The sequence below is a fragment of the Anas acuta genome, chromosome 6, assembly GCF_963932015.1.
Source record: "Anas acuta chromosome 6, bAnaAcu1.1, whole genome shotgun sequence".
Classification (NCBI taxonomy): Eukaryota; Metazoa; Chordata; class Aves; order Anseriformes; family Anatidae; genus Anas; species Anas acuta.
In genome coordinates this window covers 34,769,571-34,795,418 of record NC_088984.1, presented here as the reverse complement: position 1 = coordinate 34,795,418, position 25,848 = coordinate 34,769,571, and the positions used below count along the sequence as shown (strand labels likewise).

The 25,848-nt window shown below is 35.9% G+C and overlaps 2 long non-coding RNA genes across 3 annotated transcripts in view; one reads left to right on the top strand and one right to left on the bottom strand.

Annotated features, from left to right (window-relative positions):
* Positions 1–4,312: 4,312 nt before the first annotated feature.
* On the bottom strand, positions 4,313–7,634 carry LOC137858806 (uncharacterized). The gene is made up of 3 exons (XR_011098015.1): positions 7,521–7,634; positions 6,780–6,886; positions 4,313–5,824 (listed from the first exon to the last, which is right to left on the bottom strand). It is a non-coding gene; the product is annotated as an uncharacterized lncRNA (long non-coding RNA).
* Positions 7,635–10,761: 3,127 nt separating this feature from the next.
* Positions 10,762–25,848, top strand: part of LOC137858547 (uncharacterized) — a 139,013-nt gene continuing 123,926 nt past the window's right edge. For both annotated transcript variants that reach the window (XR_011097821.1, XR_011097822.1), the window contains exon 1: positions 10,762–10,911. This is a non-coding gene — a long non-coding RNA (uncharacterized lncRNA). The remainder of the gene's footprint in view (positions 10,912–25,848) is intronic.

The following is a 25,848-nucleotide window of genomic DNA, read 5'->3' as shown; positions in this document are numbered from 1 at the left end:
ATTGCATGCAAATAGAAAACTACGAGATAAGCACTGTGTTAATTTTAGATCATTGTTGTACAGGTTGGAAATTGTGTGTCTTCATATTATACCATTTGAATGATTTACCTCCTTGTGTCCTAGGCTTACATAGATTTTTTTTTCCACTACCAGTTGCAGTATTAGCAAAACTCCAGAGATCAAGAAATAGGGAAAATGATTACATATTTAGATATATACAGTTAAACTGTTGAAAATACCTCTGAAATGCAGAATTACAGGCTATTTCTACAATACAAAGAAGTCCCACATTAGTCTTACTGTGCGGACAATCAGCTGGTGTGATCATTTCTAATTCTTTCTTATACCAATAACTGTCTATTACGCTGGTGAACACCAAAAAGTCCAAGTCCTACTGCAAGTCACTTTCAACATGTGCACAGGAAATTTTATCTACAGTTAAAATAGTGACCCCTCACTTACCTGAGCTCCCTTTCAAGCCCCTGTAACTTATTTTCATGTCAATTACATTTGTTAATGGTGTTTGCTCCTTCTGGTGTGAAAAAATCCTCACAGAAACTAAGCATAGTCAAGTGCAGATGATTTCTCAGGAAGCAGTTCAGCAGGATGATGGGGGTGGTAAAAGAAAGCAGGAAAAACAAAAACAAAAACAAATTGGATTATCTGCTCAGTGAACTGGACTGCAGATATACTTCAGAGGCTTTTCTGCTTTGTTTGGTGAGACTTTACAAGGGAAGGTTTATATTCCGTATCATGTTGGTCTACTGAAGGCCTGAAAAATGATGGTTCCTCTGGATTGTCACTTGTTTTCCGCCTGGGCAAGAGAAGGACTGAAGATAGCAGTTTACACAAAGTGTCAAAGGGGTGTCAAAGTGAAAATCCTGCATACAAATGGCTGTCATGAACCTGATTAATACACAGAAATAAAACTCATTCATCTGTTCCTCGTAGTAGGTGTCATCTCACAGATGATAATCAATTTATATACAGGTTTTTTACCTGCCTCTGGAAGCTGGCAGGATATTTTCATTGCAAATTCGTAGCAAAGAGGCAGCAAGCCTTTAAGATAATTATTAATCTACTGTTGCACCTTGCTGCAAATTAACCTCACTAGCCTGTGAAGGATAGCCTTAGTAGGCACGCAACACCAAAACAAGATAGTTCCCATGCCTATTACTTTTGTCTCACCTGATATCTAATTTGATGATAGTAAAATAAACATGAATTGATCAGGCATGATACAACAATAAATAACTGAAGTCTGAATAATGTGATATTTCTACATCACTGAAAGCTCCTAATGGGGAGGAGAAAAAAATATTGTTCTGTCTACTCACACACTAGAAAAAAGAGTGGATATGTTAGTTCAGCATGTGGACTGTTTTGACTAATTCAGCAAACAAATTAAGAGTTACCCATTGATGCATATTGTGCTGCCATAGGTTAATCTAAATTATATTTGTTATTCATATCTGGAACTGTTGCTTGTAATACTTGGATACTGTTGTTGCAAAGAAGATCTGGAGCCAATAAAATTCTCTTTCCCTAGATATTATGGACCCATCCCTTTTGGAGCAAGCATCATCAACCTTCCAAATCCTGGTGGGAAAAGGGAAAGCCCAACACTGGAGAAAAAGGTATTTGCTCTATTCCTGTGCTCTGGATGGTGTTCTAAGAGGAAAACAAAACAAACAAGAAACAAGCTCTGACTTGAAGGATGATTCTATGTTGCTGGAAAAGGTGCACAGCTATATATTGAATTTTCTTAATAAATTCTAATGCAAATGTTCATGCCTTTGTAACCTATTTAACTTTCTCTGGTATATCAAATTTTTTTTTTCCCCCCCTCTCCCCTTCTTTCTCCATCATTTGGCATAGGTTTTTATACTGAACACTGAAATATAAAGGTGACTGCAGAGCAGAGATGGAATAGCTCCACTCACTTCAATGCAAAACAAAAGTGAACACAGTTGCTTCTGGGCACAGGCATGATCCATCCTTGCTCAGATTTCTGAAATGGGTTCCGTGTAATTTAAACGAAGTAGAGATGAGATTACTTCTTCAGTTTTTGAAATGATAGGGATGTGAACTAACTTGGAGAGGTGCCAAGACAGTTTTTCTTTAAGCCTAAGAAAAAATTTTACTCCTCCCTGCTCTCCAGGTTAGTTTTTTGACAGCTGTAAAACTGAGCAAGAGCCCTGGAGAAAAACACTAGGGGAATTTGAAAAGATTGATAAAACTGTCATTGTGTTGTAGCTCCAGAAAACAATTCTGACATTTTTCCAGAGTAGATCAAGATATCATGTAAACACACAGATCATGATTATCAAGTAGACAAGAGGGAAAAGAAAAAAAAAAAAAAGTAAAATATAGAGAAATATGCACCTTTCCAGGACATGTTTTTCCTACAGAAGTAATCACTTTTCCGTCTGTCTCTTTGAAAAAAAAAAGCATACATTTGATATGAAAAAACAACACCTGTCTTTGATTATTCCTCTGTGGAAGGAAATGATAGAATTTCAGTAAGAAAATAGAACTGCCAACTACATCATAAATGGAGTCAGAAATGTTTAAATTCACTTTACACGAACTTTTCAGTCAATGAAATATGCCAGCTAATACAGTCAAAACACACACATCTTAGTTATACAAGGTCCTCCCAAGACACATTAGATGTTGTGACTTGGTTTTAAATTGAAGAGAACGGGTTGGTTTGGTGTTTTATTTTTTTTGTTTTATTTTCCCTACCAATTTGTGTTGTGCTTTCTGAAGAAAAGCTTCTCCTTGAAGAGGAACCTATTTAAGGAAGGTAGGAGGAATATATTGCACATTTAGCTTGCTTTGTGGACTATTGGAGAGCTTGATAACCATTATAGTCAGTCCAGGGAAAAAAATAGGAAGACAGACTAGAACACAGTCACTTGCAGGAAAATGCAACTATTATTGGGACACAGTTGTGTCCCCTGTGCAAGCCAACTCTTTTTCCAACCATAATATTTTGCTGAAGGAATAATATTGGTCATTGCCCACGTGCCTCATTTAGTGTTTATGCTAGGGGAGCCTGATCTATGCTGCCCGTTCCTTCATATATTATCAGACACTCACATTTTTGCTTTAGTCTAAATTACAAGTAGTTTAAATACTGTGTAAGCCTTGAAACCTGATACACCATATGGATATCATATGCCATTTCATCCCCTTCCCTCCCCCCCTAGTGTGGTTGAACTCAGTTTTTCTTGTAACTGAGGTTTCTCCCATCTGTCTCCTCATATATGTTTTAGTGAAGCTTACAGTGGCTAAAAATATTTTCACTTATTACATTTGGTTAGAATGGGCCCAAGGTTCAAGCAATAGAAAAGGCAAGAGAATTGGGAAGAGGTCAAAAGATGCAGATTCTTTGGAAAAGTAACCTAAAATGTGTGATCTGACTGAAACTGCAAACATGTTAATTCATACTGCAAGCCATTTGTCTGTGAGAATTCTTATTTTCAAAATAGTATAAAGCTTAAGTTCGTAGTGGTAGACATTCTTATGGAACAGTTAGGTCTTGCCCTGGGTCAAATCCTGACCCCATCAGGATAAAATGAACCAAGTACTGAGAAGGTTAACCGGGAATAAGTAGTGAAGATCCTCATTTACTCCACAGCAGCCATTAATTGTACCACTTCTTATTGGGCATCATGCTCTCAGCTTATTGGACTTTATGGCTAGCTACCTGCTAGTCTTCAGCTTCACGTTGTCCCCTTCTATTTTAAAAATCCACCTGATAAACATCACTGCTGGGTTTTTATTCTGAACCTTACCCCATTACCTCAGCACTGGTAAACTCAAACACTGTTGAAGTTCACCTTATTTCTGTAGAGATTTTGGACATGTCTACATACAGAAACTTGAAATACAGAGCACAGTTCACTGGTAACTTATTTCTAGCCTAATAATATAAGCAGTGTACAGTAGATAGAATTCTGCAGTTACTTTGCAGTGATACTGCTATCAGTTCAAGATGCAGGTAAGGCCTAATTGAGACTGGCATTTTTATTTACAGGGGAGAAAAAGGGAAGAAATTCTTCCTTCCAAATAAATACTTCAAAAGGTACAATATTAGAGTGCATTAGACCCACAATGAATTCTGGAAACTAATCTTTTTAGCTTCATTTATCAAGCTATGACTGCAATTTGTGACCGTGGAAGTCAGTATGTCATAGGTCAGGTTTCTATTGTTTTAGTAAAATGAAGACAGCCACAAAGTCGCATTTTGCTACATATATTCTTTAATCAGAAAAAGAAAGATTACTTGCAGAGCAACCAAATACCAACTTGGTATCACTGAAGTTGTTTTATGGTGTGTTTTACACATTTCAGAAATCAAATTATTACATGAATTTATATAATGTGGTACCCATCCAAAATTTTTCAGAGATTAAAAGAATTTTGTAGGGAAAACTAAAATAACGAGACAAATTCACAATAAATACTTATTCTCCTACCTGGTACAGATGCCAATCCACTGAAACTACAGAGAATATCACTGAATGCCAGAGCAAAGTGAACTTTCTTCTTCACATTGAAAGCTCCCCATAATGGGCAATATGTGTCACAGGAGATAATTGCATTAAGCTCATTTCTTGATAGCACAAAATGCACTAAAAGAATGATTCATCAGTAACATTGAGAATGAAGCAGGCAATACGAATTCAAGGAAGTTGCACCAGCAAACTTTAGTCCTAAAGGTCCATAGATCTTGCTGTCAGACAGCAAGGTGATCTACAAAAACTCAATATAAATATCTATGGACTAGAAAAACTTGTCAACAGGTTAATTTTTGCTTTTTTAAACCTTTCTTTCTAGAGGTGTTCTTCAAACCTGCCACACATACCCCCTTCAGCTGCAGTTCACTTAATAGATACAAATGCAAGCTTCAGTAGAAGTGAACACTGTTGGGAAGAAGGTAAACAGAAGAAATATGGAGAGCAATGTTCTTCCACAATGCAATCTGAAATTAAATGCTTTTCACACACTGAAAGTACATCCAATTCACAAAGCTCTAACTATGCCCTCTGCTCCACTATTTTTCACTTAAATACATAGCTGTTACATGAAATTAAATAGATCAAGTCTTTCCTACATCTGTTTTTGTCCCTATGAAAATGAAAAATTCCTCCTCCTTAAAAATGCTACCATCTGTTTTTCAGGGTTAAAGTAGAGATTTTCAACATTATCTCAGTGGGAGACCATAAAATTCTTTCAAAACAGGAAAACAACCAAAATTTGGCATTTGAACATTTTTCATGCTTCCATACAGCTTTTAATACTTTGCATTTACTAGTGTATAGATTTAACTATCTGAATAAATTGCGGATTTTTTTTTTTTGAACTGTCTACTGCAAGGCTGCATTACAAGTATTATACAAGTGCAATACTTTTCCACTGTAATTGACTTTTTTTGACAAGCACAGGTCATTGTAAGGTAGCCAGGTAATAAAAAGGAGTTAAGTTTAATATTTTCTGTTTAAAATAGCTTAAGAAAATAGAGTTCTTGACATAATTTTTTCTGCTGCCTTAATTCTCTCTGACATTCAGAGCTGCAGCTCAGTAGTCAAATTCCCCTTCATCCTCATATCTGCATCACGGCATCTCCCCACCATGCCTTACCCCTGTCCCATATAGCAGGGCACACAAAACTACTGCCATCCATCATAACAGCCTGAAAACTACTGCTGGAGATGTCATGTTCTTGGGGGTGGTTAGCAGGGAGAGTGTTGTTGCTACTGTCAGCACTGCAGATGTTATCAAGCACATTGTAATATCTTCTTGCTGATAGAAGCTTTGAAAAGCAAATATGTGAAGTGTCATTTGACAATGAAATAGCTATGAAATCTTAATCTACATTCATGTTGTGAGACCTGACCAAACTGAAAATGGGGTAATAGAATCAAGACAAGTATATGCCTGATAGCAACTACTCAGTTCCTAAGCTTCTGATGCCATCAGTCTACAGGGGAACTAACAAGGTGCTGGAGGCTAGGCAGAGAGATAGCATGCTTTCAGGGTTAGTTACCACACAATACATCATCACATCAGCAAAACATGTTTTAATTAGTTTCTGAAACAAGATATGCAATGTATCATGTTGTTGTAGTACCTTTATGCTGTATTTAACCAGGCCTTTCAATGTGCTTTTAATTATTGCATTTCTGTAAAAAGCAATATTAAGGCCATAAAGCCAGAAGCAAAACAAACAAAACAGTTCCCTGGATCCAGTTTGCCAAGCCAAACCCAGGATTCAAACAAAAAAAAATGCATGAGAAGGAACATTGTTTTACTTTGAGAAACATTTATAAAACATTTCCCATAACATGTCAACTTCCCTGTAAAATCAATATTTGAAGGTAGAGTTGTGACATTAATGCATGAGTTATTTAATATAGCATTTGAGCAGAATGATTTACTTTTCGCTTATTTCCAATCTAAAATCTTCCTTTGCACAGTTAAATGCATCTTTAACTGAATGCTTAGACTTTGCAGACAATAGCCAACAGCTTGTTGCAGCCCATCTGAAGTCTGTCTGCACACAAAAATAGTCTCAATGCATCACCCAAGTACAAACAAGCAAGACATTCTTTAAGCTTCAGTAAACCGAGAAGTTGAATAAAAGAAATACTTTGATTTTTCACCTGATACTCACAGACATCTCTAACTAAAAAGTTTCGGGGCAAAATGTTCCATAGATATCCTTTCATTATCACTTAAGAATACTGAAAGTTTCTAGAATAGCATACCTTTCTCAAAGAAATTGGTTTGATCAAGTAGCCATGGAAGTCAAGATCACCTATTTAAGATCAGAAATGTGGCACTGAAATAGCTTTTCAATTTTTTCTTCTTTTCCCTGAGAGGCCATTAGATAAGAATTATACTTAGAAAATTTATCTTGGTTTATTGTAACCTATCCTTAAATGAGTAAAGTGTCAAAAAATTTAACATTTATCAGATAAGACTATTTTATTTTAACACTATATATAGCTGAAAAGAAATGTTTAGCACCTTCTAAAGGAAATATAAATTGTTCTGAGTCGCTAACTGTCTCCCATCATCCCGGGAAAGGTGAGTTTAGTTCTCAGAAGCAGGACAAAAAATGCTTTTACAATCTGCTTACTTACTTAACAGCCCACAATAAGGAACTATAAAATTTATCCTTCATAAATTACATGAAGCATTGCAGCAATTATTACTATCTTTTTTGGTCTATAGTGAATTATTTTTCCCTTCCTTCAAGAATATGCAATGTCTCTCCTTTTACGGGCATGACTTCATGATGGAAGGTTACCGTTACCTCTGTTACTTTTTTATTTCATACAGGAAAAGCAGTCTACTTAAAAATGTATCTTTTTCTTTTATGGTATGCTTTCTGGAGTCTTTGGACACCAGTTCAGCTAATACATCCTTCCACCCTCCCCCCCCATACAATATCTAATATTTAAATTTTTTACGGAAAGGCTAAATACTATATAGGCAAACCTCACCACAACAGCACAATCCCACAGTACCAGTAGCAAACAATAACAGCAGATATAGTAATCACCAGGCACAACAGTGCCATAAACCAGGCCCATAATCCTCCTAATAATACCATGCAGTCCTTCAGAAACCTGGCTAGCACAGATCCTTGAGCTTAAATGAGCTGCTCAGAGGAGGCCCCAGATGTGGCTGGTTAGGGCATTTAGGACCTATTAGTGCACTGAGGCCTCTGACATTACTTACCAAAAACCTGTTGAAATCTTAAAGGGTCAGTGTTTTTATTATATTGCACCATGCCAGTCTGCATACTAGTATTTTGGTGTAAATTGTTTTACTGGTCTTGTACCCATTGTACCCAATATTTCTCTTGAATGCCTTCTTCCTATTACATACTTACTAATCAATACTTGAGATTTCACCTTTTAAAACTTAAAGCCACGTATATTAATTGTTCCCTGTAGTTACTCGCAGTCTCTTGGGAGTAAGTTACAAGAGGTTTCTTTCTTCTCTTCTCCACTTGCTTAATTAAATATCCACATTTCTTTGAGCTGAGCACTACACTGAAACAAGGCTTAACTAAAAGTTATGCTGCTTTCTGCTGTTCTGAAAAGCTTCTATTGATTGACTCAGCTTTTCCTTCATGCTTAAGACTACTTAGTTTAATGAGGCTTTGTTATAATAAGGGAAAAGTGGTAAAGGACAAACAATCAAACCCCCCAAAATTATCCTTTAACAGACTGTTTCAATTATCTTTCACTCTAATTGTAACTGTACAAAGATGGTTTATTTGGACATGCCATTTCTTTCTCATGCTATTTGAATAAGATCATTAAAAGTGCAAGTTGTAGGTTCAGTGTAATAGAAATGGAGAACTCCTGTGGTTACACGAAGTCTATTTTGCCAGCAAGAGTACTGCTACTTGATATGAAGTCTGTTTAAAAAGTTTTTCTTCTCAAACCAGACCTGCACAGGTTGACCAGTTTCTCTGTAGGACTTAAATGAAAACAAAAACAAAACAAACAAAAAAAAAGAATATCACTGCAATACTGCAATATAAGGAAAAACACTGAAGGTTGTGTTATAAAGTATTTCTGACAAACACTATAATAATGCTGAACAAAGAAAGGATCCTTCAAACAATTTCACTTAATTTTGACTGGGTAGTGGAACACCTATTGTCTGTTCTCTAGAGAAGGTCATGTTTTCATTTAGCAAAGTTATATAGATTGTAATGGCTGAAACAGAACAAGGAGCTGCTGTTTTGAAAAATTGTCACAGTCATCATTCCTGATGCATAAGATAGAAACTGGTAGAAACAGGTACTCAGGTATACAATGTAAATTATGACAAAAGAAGATTAAATAATTCCAGGATGATTTCTGTACACAGATTTCTACATTCATACTTTATAAATAGTTCTAAACTTATTGTCCATTTTTTCTTTAGTTCTTTTAATGGTTTTATAATTTTAAGTTGATTTTGTCCTACATAAGTTATCATGCTACTATACACACATACACTTAAATATATTAAAAGTAATAAGGCCTAAGATCCAAGCACTCTCATCCATCAGAAGAAACCATGTTTTAAATGCTAAGTTACTGGTGATAAAAGATCATCAGATTGTTTTTAATGAATAAATTCTTCAGGATTTTTTTTTTTTTTTCCAAAATAAACTGACTGTAACTGCCATAGTATTTCTGTGGAGGTACTCTCAATATATAGAAACAGACCTTTCTTAGAGACAGTGCAGTGTGTGGAGAATGTGCCCTACAGGAAGATTTTGAGAGATTTTGGAAGAAATAAATATTGTCGCTTTACCTCATACTGCAGACGCTGTTTCCTATTTGATTAGACCCTCACAGATCAACGAGGAGTATAGGTCTGATGTGGTACTATATAATGCGGTGATATTGTTACATTATGGTTAGCCTTGCTCTGTCACAATGGTGATAGCATTTCCACATCGGATTGAAAATGAATGTTAACTATCTTAGATTTGAAAGTGTGAGCATTTTTTCTCTGAGATTTTTTTTTCTTCTTTTAAACAATAGAATGATCAGATCCATCATAAATTGAAGCGTGACCATTTATTTATTTATTTATTTATTTTGAAGCAGATTACATAAATAAGAAGGTTGTTGCATACCACCATTCAGAAGAAATTTCTTAAATATCCTTCTAAATGTTCAGTTTGGTGGATGAACATATATGAAAATTCCTGAGAGCAGGTGTTGCTACTGCAGTTTTCAACATTTAACATTTCAACATTTGTGATCTACTCACTTGACCGTAAACAAATGTAAATTTTGTCATTGTCAAAAAGGAGAATGTGCAGTTCTAGTTGTAACTTCTTTTTTTTTTTTTTTTTTAAATGTTTTGAACCAGTCATACACATGCCATATCATTAAGAATCTGTCTGTGTCATGTGCCTCCTTTCAGGACTCCTACCTTGCTGTGTATTTTCACTTCTTTTACTCAGCTTTATTTGGAAACTTAAAGAAATGACTATGCCATTTATGAATAAGTTCCTATAAGCCAGAGAAAATCTAGTAATAACTGTGACAACCCAAGTATAGTAAGAGTAATCAATGATTTCCTCAGGGAAGACATTATCTAGCTGTGTTGAAACATGCAGGTTAGCCAATTATTCTCTACCTCAAGGAATCATATCAGCTTCAACTAACTCATTTGCAAGGCCCAGTGTGTACCAATAGGCCTTAATTGCTCAGATTAGATATCCTGGGCTCTCCACCTACACACACCCTCAGCACAAATCTGTTTAAGATCCATCTCCAAGCTATTAGAAGCTCTATTTTTGAGTTGTAGATAAGTGTGTTTATTTGTTTGTTTTTGCTTGGGCTTTGTGATGTTCTTTTGTTTTGACATGGTGCTATGTATTTGTCTCATAGATTTATTGATGTTATTGCAATAAGTTATATGTATTTCTTTTAGTCTTTATGGATTTTATGTATATATATTGTGTATGTATAATTTCTTCTGTTTGATTTCTTCAAAGTATTTTTTTGTTGTTCTTTTTTCTTCTCTGCTCTCACTTTCTCTTGTAAATTTCTTTTCTTTCAGTGTTCAGGTCTGTGGGCCTGTATCCTTGGTGAAAACACTGCTGCTGGATGTGTTGTGGTTAGCCTTGTCTCCTTGCTTGTTTTCTTAGTGAAGAAAGTTTTTCCTTGTTTTTTCCTGACATTGTTTTTCTTGCATGTCTTCTGAATTTAGTGCACGACAATAAGTCGGTCCATATAGAACTTAATAATTCAAAAAAAAAAAACAGTTTTTTTTTTTTTGTGCCTACATGGGAGGAGGAGCTTTTCTTATTTGTGTATTAGTTCTGTCTCTTGATTACCATCAGTGTTGAAGATTAGAGCATCCCAGCAATTGGTAAGGGAAGATGGTTGTTTTATTAACTTATTTCGTTTCAGCTCTCCTACTAGGCCACTTTTACTTCTTTTCCTCAATGTTACTGGAAGCTTGGAAAAGTGAATGTACTGTATATGTATTTGTTAAAAAGAGCTTTGTATAGTAACATTAATATTTGCTTTCATTGAGCTTAACAGAAAGCATTTAGTAAGTTAAGGAAACCAGAAGATGAAGGTAGTTAACAACCTAAGGAAATCTGAAATATTTTCTTTTAAAACATGGGAGAGATAGGTGGAGTTGTTATTTCACAAGTGTGGTGACTATGCTCTCCTGTCTGTCATGTTGGTAATTTATTATATGTGACTTTTAAAACATAGCAAATGAGAAATGGGGACATCCAGATTATAAATACTACTATAATTTATTCTATCCTTGACAAGGAAGGAAGCTAAATGCTTCTTTAATTTTAAGACTTAACCATAGAAAAATACATTCCTTACTGTTATACGACCTAATAGCCTCCCTGAGGGTGAAGCTGTAATTGAGAGCAGCTCCCTTCCAAAGAGATAAGGGGGAAAATGAGACTGTAAAAGCTTTCATTTCATTATTGCTGTTATTTCAAACTTTTCAAGTGTTCAGACTGTGCTACCTAAATAATTGCATCGTTGTCTGCGTGCTCTGACAGTATCTGTTATAGGATGGGATCTAGCTAGTGTAGTAGCTCTTTTTCTTTCATTTAATCCTATTTAAACCTAAGCAATTAGCATAATATCAATCATTCTGTTATCTTTACCTATAAACTAAAATGTTTTTAATTGTATTCCTCCAAGAGTTACTTCAAGTGCTACTCAGTTCAAAATTATTTGTTATTACAATAGCATTAAAAATTTGGCCTGCAACAACATAAATATTTCATAACCAAGACAGTTTGCTGTTAAATATTTATTCAGTGTTTTGTAAGCTATGTGCACAAACTACTCAAATTGCTTACTTTTCTAAGATGAAAGTGGATGAGGATCTAGTGAGGAGACCAGTCATGCCTGACTATAGTTAGTTGATTTGTTTCATTAATATTTTAAACTTACCGGGGATTCCCTAACCTTAATGTGTTTAAACTAATTGGCATGTTTTGGTTATTGGTTATTTCTGAAGTAAGGCTACTTAAAATTTGCTGTGCTAATATTACAAACTAGAAGACTTGAAATAATAAAAGGTCATGTAGAGTTGTATCAAATAACTTTATTTCTTTTTACCTTGTACTTCTAGCTTGCAGAATTACTGCTAGAAGCACAAGCTAAAATGAAGTAAAAAAATGCAAGTCTAAAAGATCTGAAATCTAAAAAACTGTCAACAAAGACCTAATTTTTCCCCTGAGTTCAGAGTAACGTTCTCTTGTACTCTTAAAAATAATTGTAGCGTGTCTTGTCAATCTTTTTTGTTTTTTTCTCATTCTAAATGGAAAGTCTTGCTTTATGCATTTCTTACTATTAAATTGTTGTCGTTTGCCATTATTAATGTAATCTGAGTTGCTAGTAATGCTGTTGACTGAAGGCATTTTATCAACTATTACGTTTTCTATAAAACAACTTTCCTTCAAAAAATGCGAGTAATACCTTGTGCTTTGACTGTCAGTTTTACCTGTTTGTAGATTTAACCCTTCTGACTCTTAGGTACCGTGCTTATTCATGACTTATCTATGCATAAAATTTTCAGAAAGCATCTCTGAAAAGCTAAAGCATTAGCCTTGGTGGGGGTAGAGCAGGTGCTCTGAGTATGTATGTGTTTGAAAAAGTGTTTGAGTGATTAGCTATCCTGTAAGTATTCCTGTGGAACAGATGTGAATGGCTAGGTTTCAGTGGACTGTGATGTAATAGATACTGATTTGTGCATTAAGGGCAGATGTTCTAGTTGCTTTTCCCTTGGTTGTTTATTCTGCAGGTTCTATTTTGTGAAGACCATGGAAATTCCTGATGAAATAATTAAAAGAAGCATATGTTTCTTTAAAAAAAATCCTTGGTTTTATCTAGTAAAGCACTTGAAGGCTTGCATTCCAAGTGCTTTGCAAGCACAGAACAAAATATGTTCAAATCATAAATATTTCTAAACGAAGACTTTGCTCAGATGAATGCAAATGACTCTCATGGCTTTTCTCAGATTCTGTGGATAGGGTTGTGCACTGCTACGAGCTAAAGAAGGTCTAGGATATAAATATTAATCACATCTTCCTTTATAATCAAGGAATGGGTTTTCTTCTGTGGTTGTGTGTTCAGAGCTATATCCATTTATTTGAATTCCTAGAGCACAGGATGAGGTTTAATATGCCTGGTAGCATTTGAGGAAGAAGCTCTTGGACAACTGTTTTGTACTGAGTGTAGGCAACACAAAGAAAACATTCGTTATTGATTGGTAAATTACAAGCAATAGGGACTGGAAAGTAAACATTGCTTGATATGCTCTGATATCAGATCAAAGTTTTAATGTGAAAAGTTTTATCTTTACTAAACCTCAGCTTAATTGACATATATTTGTTAAGTAACCTTTTGTTTCAAAAAGATTAAAGCAGTCTTTCAGCCTTATAAAATTAAAAAAAAAAAAAAAGAAAACTAGGAACTTCAGAGTGAGTATTTAAACTAATAAGATTTTGAAGTGAAAAATTCTCTGAAGAATTTCAGGTCTTACAGAGGGTGTCTCCATCTTCCCACCCCCCACTGCCTGAGGAAGTGCTGGGGAGAATCTGGGGTAGATCAAATCTCTTCTGAGAAGAGATCACTGAAGCTCTTTCTGCTCCAGACTGAGAATAGCAGGTCTTGTACAAATATGCCTAGCTTCTGGGTACCTCTATTGCCAGAGAAATGGCAGGTTTTGTAGTGCTATTGCTCTTTGAACAGGAAGGCTGTTTTCTACTAGGAAATGCTGGGGTGGGAAAGAGTGAAACTAATGACTTAAGTGTGGATTAGTTGAGAATATTTTTATTAACTTCACTTTACAAGAGCCTTCCCTGTAATGGACTTGAGATTTAGTCATGAGGTTTATATAGTAACTGAAAGAAGGGACAGTGTGGGCCTTGAGTGAATCTTGGTGATTTATTTATTCACCCTGTTTTAAAACACTGTAAATGAAACATGGAGACATAAGTGTTGTGTGAGTACTAAGGTATACTTCCAGACTTGGTAAGCATGCTGGAGTGAGCTATGTTCAAACAGAAATTAACTTCAAAGAAACATTGTAAATCTGATTCTCTCCCATTTCAGTAATGTAACAGAGGAATGGAAATATTCTGTACATTTGTACTATTGAGAGTAATTTGTGAATGCAGAACTGGCTGAAGAAGGTCAAAAACATGAAGGATGATAGGTTAAAAACACACTTTGATGCAAACATCCTTTGCATTACCCTTTATTGCCCATGATGTATGTGTGTACTGTATCATTTTCTCAGATGTTTTGCATTAGACCATTATGGTTTTCAGAATTGTCTCTGTTCTTAAAAATATCTGGTACCAGTCATTAACCTGATGTAGGGAGGATGAAGAAAGATAAGGGCAAAAGAGGAAAACTGCTGCATAAACAGTCATGTATGTGCATAATATTTCTGACCTTTGACTTGAAGATCTCATTCAGACTACTGAAAGAAAAAGGTTCATCACCTGAAAGGTGCAAAATGAAAGACTGCAGAAAAGTTTAAAATAGAAACTATATAAATATATACAGAACTCTGTGATGGGGGTCCTGGATCTTGAATGATCCATTTTCCCTATCTTCACGAATTTTATCTAGTGATTACATTACTAAATCAGTTCTTCCCTCTTAACTGATAAAACAATTGAAACTGGAGAGCTCCCACACACCAAGGTTGTGTAGTGAAGGGTCAGAATAAAAAGGAATTGTCATGAATTTGAAACAAAGGGGGAATGATAGAACACTCTAGATATAATTCTCCTTCACTACAATAAGATTTTATACAATATCATAAAGACTAATCTACAAGGTCAATCAGTACTGTACAGGGAGCAATGAATAAAGCATTACTTTGAACACCAGATACAAGTGACACTTATGTGAAATAGAAACACTTTGAGAGAAGTGTTAACCTTGTTCTTCATCTGCAACACCAATCATTGAAGCACAATATATTAACACACAGATTGCTTGCTATTTTATCATTAAAATTATACTCTTAGAAAAACATTGTTCTGCAAGGTAATTTAGAGCTCTTAAAATCATTTGTGTCTTAAAAATGAAGATGTATTTTATGAGGGAGGAAAAGGGGATGGCCATTCTTGATTTGGTTTTGATTTTAATCAGGACAGGACTATAGCTCTGTGCTAATATTACTCAAAGTGAGCAAGCTTTTTACTGTTGTGAAATAAGTTTCAAAATAATGCAATTCTGTAGGAGAACCATGTCTTTTACTTTAAAGATTTTACAATTGCTTTCTGTACTAATTCTATGTAATATAAAAACCTATTCTCTATACTTTTCTACTTCCAACACATAAACTTCACTGGAGATTAAAGAGGGAAAAAGATAGTAAGAAATCCCACCTATTGGGGTGCAGAAAGTAGTCACTACTGCTAATCAGTATTGAAATTGAGTAAAGGTATATCAGACAAGCTGAGTCTCAAGGAGTGCCAACTTTGAGATTACTTCTTGTCTGTTTTATAATGGTTAAGTAGTATGATGCTCATACTGTAGACAGTGAGGTTTGTTGGGTAGAAATTGAGCCCTCCTATGAGGCTGTATATAGGTTTTGTTTGGAATGAAAAATAACTTAAGTCACAATGGACATAAATGTTTTGGTAACTACAGTCCATACATGCAGCTAGTGAACACTCAGTATCACCAACCATGTAGGATCATTCAATGTTTTATTTTTCTAAATGGAAATTAAAAATGGATTATAGGGAGCCTCTGCTCTAATATCCAAGCTTTACAGGTCTAGGAGTGTATGGATAATGTTTTGCTCTGAGGAAACTGTGAAAAGTATGGCTGGAGCACTTGGTAGACTTGGAAAGACTCCAAGCTACATATCTAGACCTAATTCATTAAAACAGTGATAACTGTAATAGAAGAGAACTAATCAGTTACCAGGAATAGAAGGTGACAGAATAAGAAAGACAATGCAGGCAGGATGGAGCTGTTGTCAGCCTGATGTCAAGAGATGCAAATATTAAAGCATACAAGAAATAGAGGAATTAAAATAATAGCAGGCATGGTGATCTGAGTAGTCTATTTAAAAAAAAAAGGGGGGGAAAAAAAAGGAAAAAAAAAAAGGAAGGAACATACTAGTACATAGATTTACAAGTCTAATCAGATCTGGGTCCTAGTTTATTCATTTCAAGTGCTACAGAAAACCACGTTAGCATCCTCAAGCAGAAAAAGCCCTGCCCTTGATCTGGACTTAAAAAAAAAATCCATCTCCACATAGAGGGGTGTGCCTGTAAACTACTGGCTGCAGAAAGGCTATCAGCGTGGGGGAGTGCTAGAGATAGCTGTGCCCTTGAACATTTGATAACAATCTGGAAGTAAAGTAGAGCTAAATGTTGGAATTAAGTTCATGTGTGAAAATGAATTGTCAGCTCTGTGACTAGAAAGGAATTTAAGACACTTTTATCAATTTGTATTGACAGTAAGCTTGAATACAGCTGGATATTAGCTTGAGTAATCTGGTCTGCTTCAAAAGTATGTGAGTGGTAGCAGAGGTAGCTAGTTGTAACGTGTGGTGGTATGACTGAAGGGTAGAGCCATGTGCCTTTATTTGCAATACTTAGATTAAAAGTAATAATCAGTAACAGCTCTCACACAGCTACCCCAAAACATTCCTTGTTTGTGGTTTGCTGTTTCCTTGCCTCCCTGAAACTGCTTTAGTAGAAGGTGCTATAATTAAAGGAGGTGAAGGCCCCTGGGCACTAAACATTAAATCTCATTTTTTACTGCCTGACTGGAAAAACTCAGTTTATGGGCATGAAGTTGTGGAGTTGGGGATATATATGTTACTCTTCATACTCTCACTAATTCAGAGCATGTGGGGAGACATCCAAAATAAGTGCCTATTAAAAAGGCTTATTTACAGGTTCATGGTTAAAATGTAGCATGGCTTGGCAACAGAATAGTATTGGGAAAATGAAGTCAGCTGCTGAGAGACAAACAAAACTGAAGACCTTAGTGGTGGCATGCTTAGAAAGGGGAGCTGTTTCAGTGTCACTGGAGAGAGAAAATACTGAAACTGCTGAGGAATTTGATATTAGGCATTGCCTAGGTGACAGCACGTGAAATGTATCTATTAAAGGAAAAAATATTTCCTAGCAGCAGAGTTTGCTCCTTATTTGAGCAGAATTATTTCTGCTGGTCCTCAGTTGTAGGTACTGTCATATCAGTGGTGGTTTGCTAAATGGTCTTCCTGCTTGTTGATTATTTGGATGTTTTGCTGAAGCAAGATATACCTTTAAGAAGCAGCAACTGGAGGCAACTGCGGTTTGTTCTGCAAAGGCTGGGTAATACACCTGCATGGCAAATGCAGAGCCTCTATGTACAGCAAAGCTGTAGCTGTCCTCAGACTGCTTGGGTCTGGGAAGTTTCTTTTTCTTCTTGATGTGTTGGTCTTGTAAGTTGCATGCCTGACTTCTGAAGATCCCAAAGCTTTGAAGAGAAAGCAACTGCTACCAGCCCTTGTGGGAGGCGTTTCTATTTTTGTACACTGTTCATGCTTAGTGTGCAGGAGACAGTGGATGCTCACAGACTGTTCTTCCAGACTGAGTCTTTGGTAGTTCAGAAGCAATCAGTGCAACCTCTTGCTCCTGTTATATGCGCTAAAGCCTGTGAAAGGGCTAGCATAATGTCTGTAAAGGTAGTTCAGGCATGCAATGTGCTGAGCTCACGCTTAGCAGCTGAGCCTGCAGCAAGGGACCCTTGTTATCTCACTGGGGCTGGAGGGCTTAGTGGAGAATTATAGAACAGGTAGATAGGTTAGAGGTTTGATATCTGTGATGGAAGAAGAGGGAAAATGCTGATAAATGAAGGTAAGATGCTATGAAGATGAATGGTGTTAAGCAAAAACCCATATTCTGAAATGTGTTGAACAGAAAAGCCTTGTTACCTCCAGGTGGGGCCAAAAAAGAATCAAATCAAGAGAGAATGGAGCATGAAGGGCTGTAACAGCAGTCCCTGTATGCAGAGCCAGAGGACTGGCCAGGAAACTGTATGCAAGCTGTTACAGATTAGTTCTATGTTATGTGGAGCTTATAAAACAAAGTTACTAATTCTTACTTTGCTTCAGCTGAAATCAGAGGAAAGATTTGTGGAGCAGGCTCTGCGTGACTCAAAACATTTATAGAGCTTTCTGTTTAAGTTGACTGGAAATAAAATGTGAAGTGCCATGTTAACTACTGTAACCTGCGCTAACTGGCCACAAAGATATAATGCCTTCAAGAAAGCTTAGAGGTTATTCCAAGTGAAAAATCAAGTTGGTAATAAAGTATCTGAAAACTTAATCACTGGATTTAAATTATGACCAAGTGCTTCAAACTTCCTTTAGTGATTAGTTTTGAAGAAATATATGCTTGTGGAAGTGCAGATTGGAGAATGCCTTAATCATCCAGTCAGATGAGTAAAGCAGATGAGCAAAAGTGTTCCTTTGAACTTTGCAATTAATTACTATGCAAAGAAGAGATAAAAGATTGACCAGAAGATATAGACTCCTGTCAGTTTTAGGTCCAATAAATGGGAACTTAATGGAGAAGTGGTTTTTAAGTGATGTGTTGAGTTATCTAATGTCTGTTTATATTGGATTATATTGGTTTTGTCTGCATAACTTTGGTTTTAAATTTAAGAAAGTGTTCTAAATTCTATAAAGCACTTGGTGTGTACTCTTCATGGAATGTAGCAATAACATTGCTCCCTGTTATTGCAGCCATGAGATGAAGCAGCTACATGGACAAATGGCCCAGTTTTGCTTGAGTTAAGACCTGTATGGGACCACCGCACTGCAAAGCTGTGTATGTGGGAGACTGGTACCCAAAATTTACACCCATCCTTTAAATCTACAGGCTAGGTTAAATATGTCAATTGTCTGGGTGAATTTAGACCTAGGAAAGGTTTCTCCAAGTGCTGTGTAAATGGTATCATTCTGCTGAAGAGACTGTGGGTAAATTGTCATCTATCTTGAAAGAAGAACTACTAAGTCTTCTAGGTGGCCACGGAAGACTGAGAACCAAAAAGAGTAAGATGAAACCCATGTGAAATGTGTCTCTGAACTCCTTCATTCTGGACCTGGTTTATTTTAGCGTAGCCTGTTAACAGAGGAAAGCCTGTCAAAAGGATGTTATTTTGAAAGAGTAATCAAATATTGCAGAAACTAACAGCAAGGTGTGATCCTGTGCATGTAAGTTTTAAGCCTGAGTAAAACTATCTTGCACAGGTATCTTTCAAGCCTATGTAGACACTTAAGGTGATTTCCAACACTTCTTCCTAAATCTTCCTGCACACTGACTTCATCTACATATGTTATACAACAGAGGAATGGAGTACAATACAGTTATACAGTACAATCTTGTTATCTCAATCAACTTGTTTCTTTCACATTAATGTATCTGTTCTTTTGTCCTTTGAAGTTAGGAGTAGGTTCTGCATAGCAGGTGATACCTCTATATTGACTGCTATGGTGTTTGCAACTTCAGCAGTAAAACAGACACACAATACTTAGTTTTACATGTTTGATTATTTTATTTTAGTGTTTAATTATTTTTCTGCAACTGTTTTAAACATCAAAATCTGTAATTTGTGTCAGGCTTGAGTTAGGAGAACACAGCAAACCTTTTTGCTTGTTTCTTGCCTCTGAGCTTGCTGGCTAGGGCAGTCCAGATCAGGTGTTTGGTCCTGGCAACATCATAGGGCTTAACTGGGGGTGGTTGTAGATGCACGGAACTTTCTTAATCTATTGGTCATCTTGTGGAATAACTATCAAGACAATTCCCCATGCTTGATCAATTTTCTTGCCTGCTTACTGATGAATTCCACTCGGTTGCACACCAGGAGTTAAGATCTCTGTGGGAACTTTAGTATAGGACTCAGCATAAACAATTTGTCTTTCTTCCCAACTTCTGAGAAAGGGGGAGCGAAACTTTCTGGCATTCAGATTATTCTCTGTAGCAAACTTGGCACATGGTTTATTTGCACTTGGTTGATCTCTGAAAGGTTTTCTTTGCAGAGTGTCTGGAAGCCTTTCTTCACTTCAAGGCTTAGACTTTGTAAATGCTAATGATTCTCAAGTGAGAGAAGGGGCTGCTATGTCCTGTTCCTTCTACTTCCCAATCTGCTGGTGAGAAAATAAGCTGCTTAGTGTTCTTTGAGTTTTCTTCCTGAAATTTTGCCTGATAGGGTTTTTACAATTCTAACTCATTTGGTTAGCTGTAATAAGCTCAGGTACTTATTTTCTTCCCTGGAGAAGCCACAAAAGAATACACGTTGTATGTGGTGCAAAAACATTTTACCATAAAACAAAGCTATCTTCTGATAATGTAACTTGTGAATCCCCATTCTTAGTTCATTTACTGTACTGATTGACATGAACACTTCACCAAAGCTTTGTGTCATCAAGGCTAATGCAATGAATTCAACATTTCTTCTGTGCGTGAAAGAAAAAAGCCTGAAAATAATGACAATTTAGTTTTAACACAATTCCAGCTTTTTGGAAAATGCGTTTGAATAATATGAATTTGAATGATAAAACCTTTGGGGAGGTTTGTAATACAGCTGTGGTTGGTAATTCACTTGTGCAGTGCTAAGCTTCATTGTGTTCCTCTTCTAATTTTGTAAACTAGGTGAAAAATGATGTTTTAGCTTATGCATGATATTAAAGCTCTACAGAGATAAGAATATGAGAAGCATGAAGAAACATAATGCCTTCCCTTCTGTTATCACTAAAGATTTCAAAAATAGTATATACTTGTACTGTAACTCTTCATGGGACAAGTAACAAGGTGTATGCAAAACAAACTTTCTGAAACTCAGTGAGCACTTGTCAGTGGCTTCCTTACCAAACGTTCTGGAAGTAAAAGTCTCAAACAGTAGAAAGCTGAGAAATATCCAAAAGTTAAAGAATACCTGGAAGAAGTTTTTTTTTTTAAACAAGTAGCAATTGCTGAGCAGTGGAAGTAAGAATAATTGTTAGACCTGTCATAGGATTTGGTGCTTCAGAGTCCTGGAAATGTTCTGTTCTATTCTGCATATGTCTTGAGTAGGCTTCTATTAGAAAATGCGGAGTTTAATGCTGTGTGGAAGATGCACTGATTTAGGGTTTTGAGGTTTCTAATTTCCTGGTGGTGAAAGGAAGAGCAGTGGTAATTTTTTGATATTGTAAATATGATCTGACTGAACACTGGATGTCACTTACTCAATTTTACTTTTGATGTTCAGTCTTTCCTTGGGACACCTGTCACTTTTATTTTGGATGGATGGGTTTACACTTCTTTTCACAGTGCATGTTGAAGAATAATGACTTCTAAGGTAGTAGTAATCTCAGTAGCATGAGAGACTTTCTAATGCTAGTTGTTACTACAAAGCTTATTTCCAGATGCTAACTGCAATACTTGTCAATTATATTTTTCTGTAATATTTGTGAGGAGTGTTACCAATAAACTACATCTTGTCAAATCTAAAAGAAGACTTGGAAATCTCCCTTTAAGCTGTATCAAGTGCAACATGTTTATCCCTTAAGGAACTATTTGACAGGCATAACAGTTCTGCCTTTGGCGATGTTTTAGAATGAGGTGGCTCATCCTCTTTTGTGAAAAATAATTCTTGGCTTCGGGGAAAAATGCTGTCTAGGTTACTGCTTCAGAGCGACAAATGTATTTGAACAATTGAACTGTAGAGCTGATTCGAGTGGTTTATCTCTCCTGTAGAGGAGGATCACCAAGTAGAAATGTAAGAGAATCTTAAGTGTATGTCAGTCAGATGACATGAATACTTGTGTTACAGCGTCTGTTTGCCAGTTAGATGAATGTGTTTGTGTGTCAAAAATAGTTCATTCTTTAATGGTGAACCTAAATGCTTTAAGCAATTATCATGAATTGTTAGTTACTTTCATAAAGCTTGTCAAAGAGATCTGGGGAAACTTTGGTATCTCCTACACTCCTGATGTTGCACTTAAAATGAGCGGTTTGAATAAAATCCTTTCTGTGGCTCTCAGTCACACAGACTTATTTCTAAACTTAGTATGCAGGGTTATGAAACTGATAAAATTTGGAAAATATGGGAAACAGAGCCTGATGAGCAAAATGTCTATGTACTCAAATTACCTTCTTTTATTTACCCGTGTATTATTCTTTCTTGTAATTCAATAAGTAATAGAACAATTTTGTGATATCAATGAAAACAGCAATCGTCTATTGTGATACCTTGAATTTCTTAAAGGCACTCCTTCTAGAAGTCTTCTAATGAATTTGCTTTTTTCAAAATCAAGACAATACTTTCTTAAACATAAAACTTGGTTATATAAATCCCTTCAGCAGTAGCTATTTCATTTAACAGATAAAATTTTGTAATGAAGTCTTGCCATCAGGTGATTATGAATTCATCCTAGACTTAACTGTTTATCTACTGCAAAAATACTTGGTACAGGCTGAATTGCTTACACTGACTTGTTCTCTCAAGGCACGTCCTCCTAGGCTACTTGAGATGGAATATACTGATCCCATTGCCAGTATTTGCTGTCCTCTCATGTCATTGTTCATCAGATGGAATAACTGCATCTACTCCAAAAATAAGGAGGAAAGAAGGGACATGATCCCGCCCAGATTTCCCCCTCCCCCTCCCCGCCTTTGTCATCACTGAAAAGTCATCTTGTAGAACAAAGTCCATCCTTTCTACTTTGGCAATGTGAGGTAGCATACACATGAACCTGCTTCTGCTACTTGTTCTTGCAGAACACTTGGACACTGCTGTCTTTGTCCAAGTCCCTTAATGGTTTCTTGATCCACACCAGTCTTCAGATGCTTAATGATTTGGTGTCATATTATAACTGAAGAAGCTAAAGACTGAACATGTGTTTTGGCAACAGTCCACAGTGAAGTCTATCAAAGCACTTGTCTTGATTTCTGTTAGACAGGAATAACAAAGCTCTGGGAGAAGAAGCAAACTGGAATCTGGTGTTTTTACAACTAGAAAATGTGTCGTCCCTTAAACTCTAGCTATTTTCCTAAGTTAAATTACAAATGTATTTTTTTAGATTGGTTTGGATTGTAGGTTATTAAGCACTGCTTATTTTGAGCTTGTTCCTTCCTAAGTTGTCATAACTGACCTTGAATACATCATGGTGTTTATAGTCTTTGTGAAGTTACTTCCATTTGATTGTAGATTCTTTGTGATTAATTTTGCTTGTTTAAATTTCATTATTTAATGAGAATGGCAAGGTAGATCACTGTTTCCTGTTGTGGTCAGCGTTGTGCTGTTTTCTGTGATGAATATGCTTCTCTCTTAATAATATTTGTTTCACAAACTTGCCAGTTTAGGGATACTGAAGAAGCAATTTTACACCATGTGTGCAAATGCCTCCTAGGAAAGGTTCTTTCTATATTTAGTCATTTAAATTTAGCTCATGTGCCTTTGTTGGACAGAAGCATGCAACATTTCTAGTAACAGCTTGTTTAGTGTATATGGAATCCCATTTTAACAAAACATATCATCTCCACCTGGCTGTAGATCAAAAGTAACTTTCTAACGAAGAATTCTCGGAAGAGGTAATTCAAACAGTTATTAAATCTGTGCTCTATGGCAGGTCTCCAGGCTGGATAGGCTTTCCCAAGTTTTATGAAATATTTAATTACTGGTTCAACTCTTGACCTATCCTTGCTATTCAGTAAACTAAAATCTCCCAACAATTCAGTCAGACAAACCTATTGAAATCTTCTGATGAAAGGACAATTCTGTCTCTATTCAGGATCTAATTTTTTCATAGTGAAGGTCTTGCAAGTTCAATTTCTGTTTCTTTGAAATGTCAAATTGTGATAGAGGCCAGACTTTCTGGAATGACAGTGGAGTGACTCTACAAGCCTCTCTTAGTCAAACTCCAAAAATGCCAGTTATTGGGGTTAACAGCCCTCCTTGGCACGATGTTGTTTTCCTTATTGACAAGTCTAAGCTAAATGTAAAAGAGGGAATTTCAGGATCTGTTTTTTTTTTTTTTTTTTTTTTTTCCCCATAGGCTTTAGGAAATCAAGAGTTTAAATTGTATAGCTACACTAACAAAGAAATTGTAGGATATAACTTGTACACAGCCTCAGGCTTGTAACCTTTAATATAATCTTTACAGATGACTCATTCAGCTATGTCGTATTCTTGCTTCAATGCATCTTGATATTGACTTCACAACTTTATAGAATAGAATGTTTTCAAATGGAGAACTGAATAGCCAGGTCATGTCAGAAACCTGGTGTGGAATATCTGTATTGAAGATGGTAGGAAGTTAGTCAACAGTTTGAACAAAATTGAATGTTCATATGTAATGTGCTTTTGCTAGCACTAATGACTCAGTGGGCGCCAGTGATGTAACGAACAGCCAATCGATCTGTTGCTTCCTGTTGTGAAATATGAACTGGAAAGCTTCTCTAGAATAACAAGATTTGAAGCTTTTCTATGCACACAGGTAGACTGTACTCAACACTGTTATAGCAATATTGCCACGGCTTGTCTTTAGACACTTCTAAATTGGTTTAAGCCTTTGGAAATAACTTGACTGCCTTATCTCTACGTTTAGGTATATGATGTATCATACTGCAGTGCTGACAGGCTGTATCAAACACCTTGATTGATCTTCTTTTCACAGTTGTAAATATGGATCATCAGAATATGACTATTATGTGCTTAACTTGTGATTTATGGTGGTGATCATGTAGATTTTGGTTGCTTATGATACGTATCCAAGAGGAATGTAAACAGATGTAGAAGTTGTGGTGGTTGCAGCAAGTAATGCATGATCTGCTATACAATGGCTTTGTGCTAATCAAACACCGGACTTGATGGAGTAATTATAAATTGAGGACAAAATGTCAAAACAGTTTTTTTGGTGGTTGACTTGTTCACTTAGTGTTAATGTGACTTTTCTGTTTTAAAGCTCATCTCAGTGCTTTATAGGCCTTTGGTACTCCAAGAAAATTTAGGAAAAACACTCTCACTAAACCTCTGACTTAATGTTATCAAGACTTGTAAGAGTAAGCATTTTAAGCTTTGTTCTGTTTTCATTTGAGGCATTCTTTGAAGATACTAGTTTGTATTCACAAAGGAAGCTTGTTATTATTGAGCATCAAAGAGCAAGTTTATTTATTTTAATGTGCCCTTGACAAATCAATGTGTTTTTCTTAAAGAGAGATTCCTACAAGAAGGTACTGGCTCTACAAATAATTATTCTGGAGACAAAAAAAAACTCAAGATTTGAGAATCATTTTTGGATTATACAGATTAAAAGGGGAGAAAAGTCTGGTAAACCTTTTCTTGGCTTTGGAATAGGCTAAATAATCATCTAGCATTATCTGTGTGACTTAAAACATGATTCAGTAATTGCTATATTAATTTAAAACAGTCTAATGTTGGGTGTCACAAATTATATTAATAGTCAGCCTTGCTTCATTTTTTTAAATAAAGTTAGAAATCTTACTTCATCATTTAATACATACTTAATGATCTAAAAAGAGTTCTGTCTTGATGCCTCTGCCTTAGCCCTCTTGTGATCAGAAGAGAATCCTCGAATATGCCTAGTTAACATTTCATTTGATGCATGCTAAGCTTTAAATTAAAATACAAGAATAGTGTTCCTTTCAAGACCATTATGGCTTTAGCTGTTCTTAGAAATGTACTTCCCCTGTAGCTCTGAGATAAATATATGTGCAAATATATATATGCAACTTCGTGTGTACTTGTCTGTATAATTTAAGATGCATAAAATAATATTTATTTTTATTGTTTT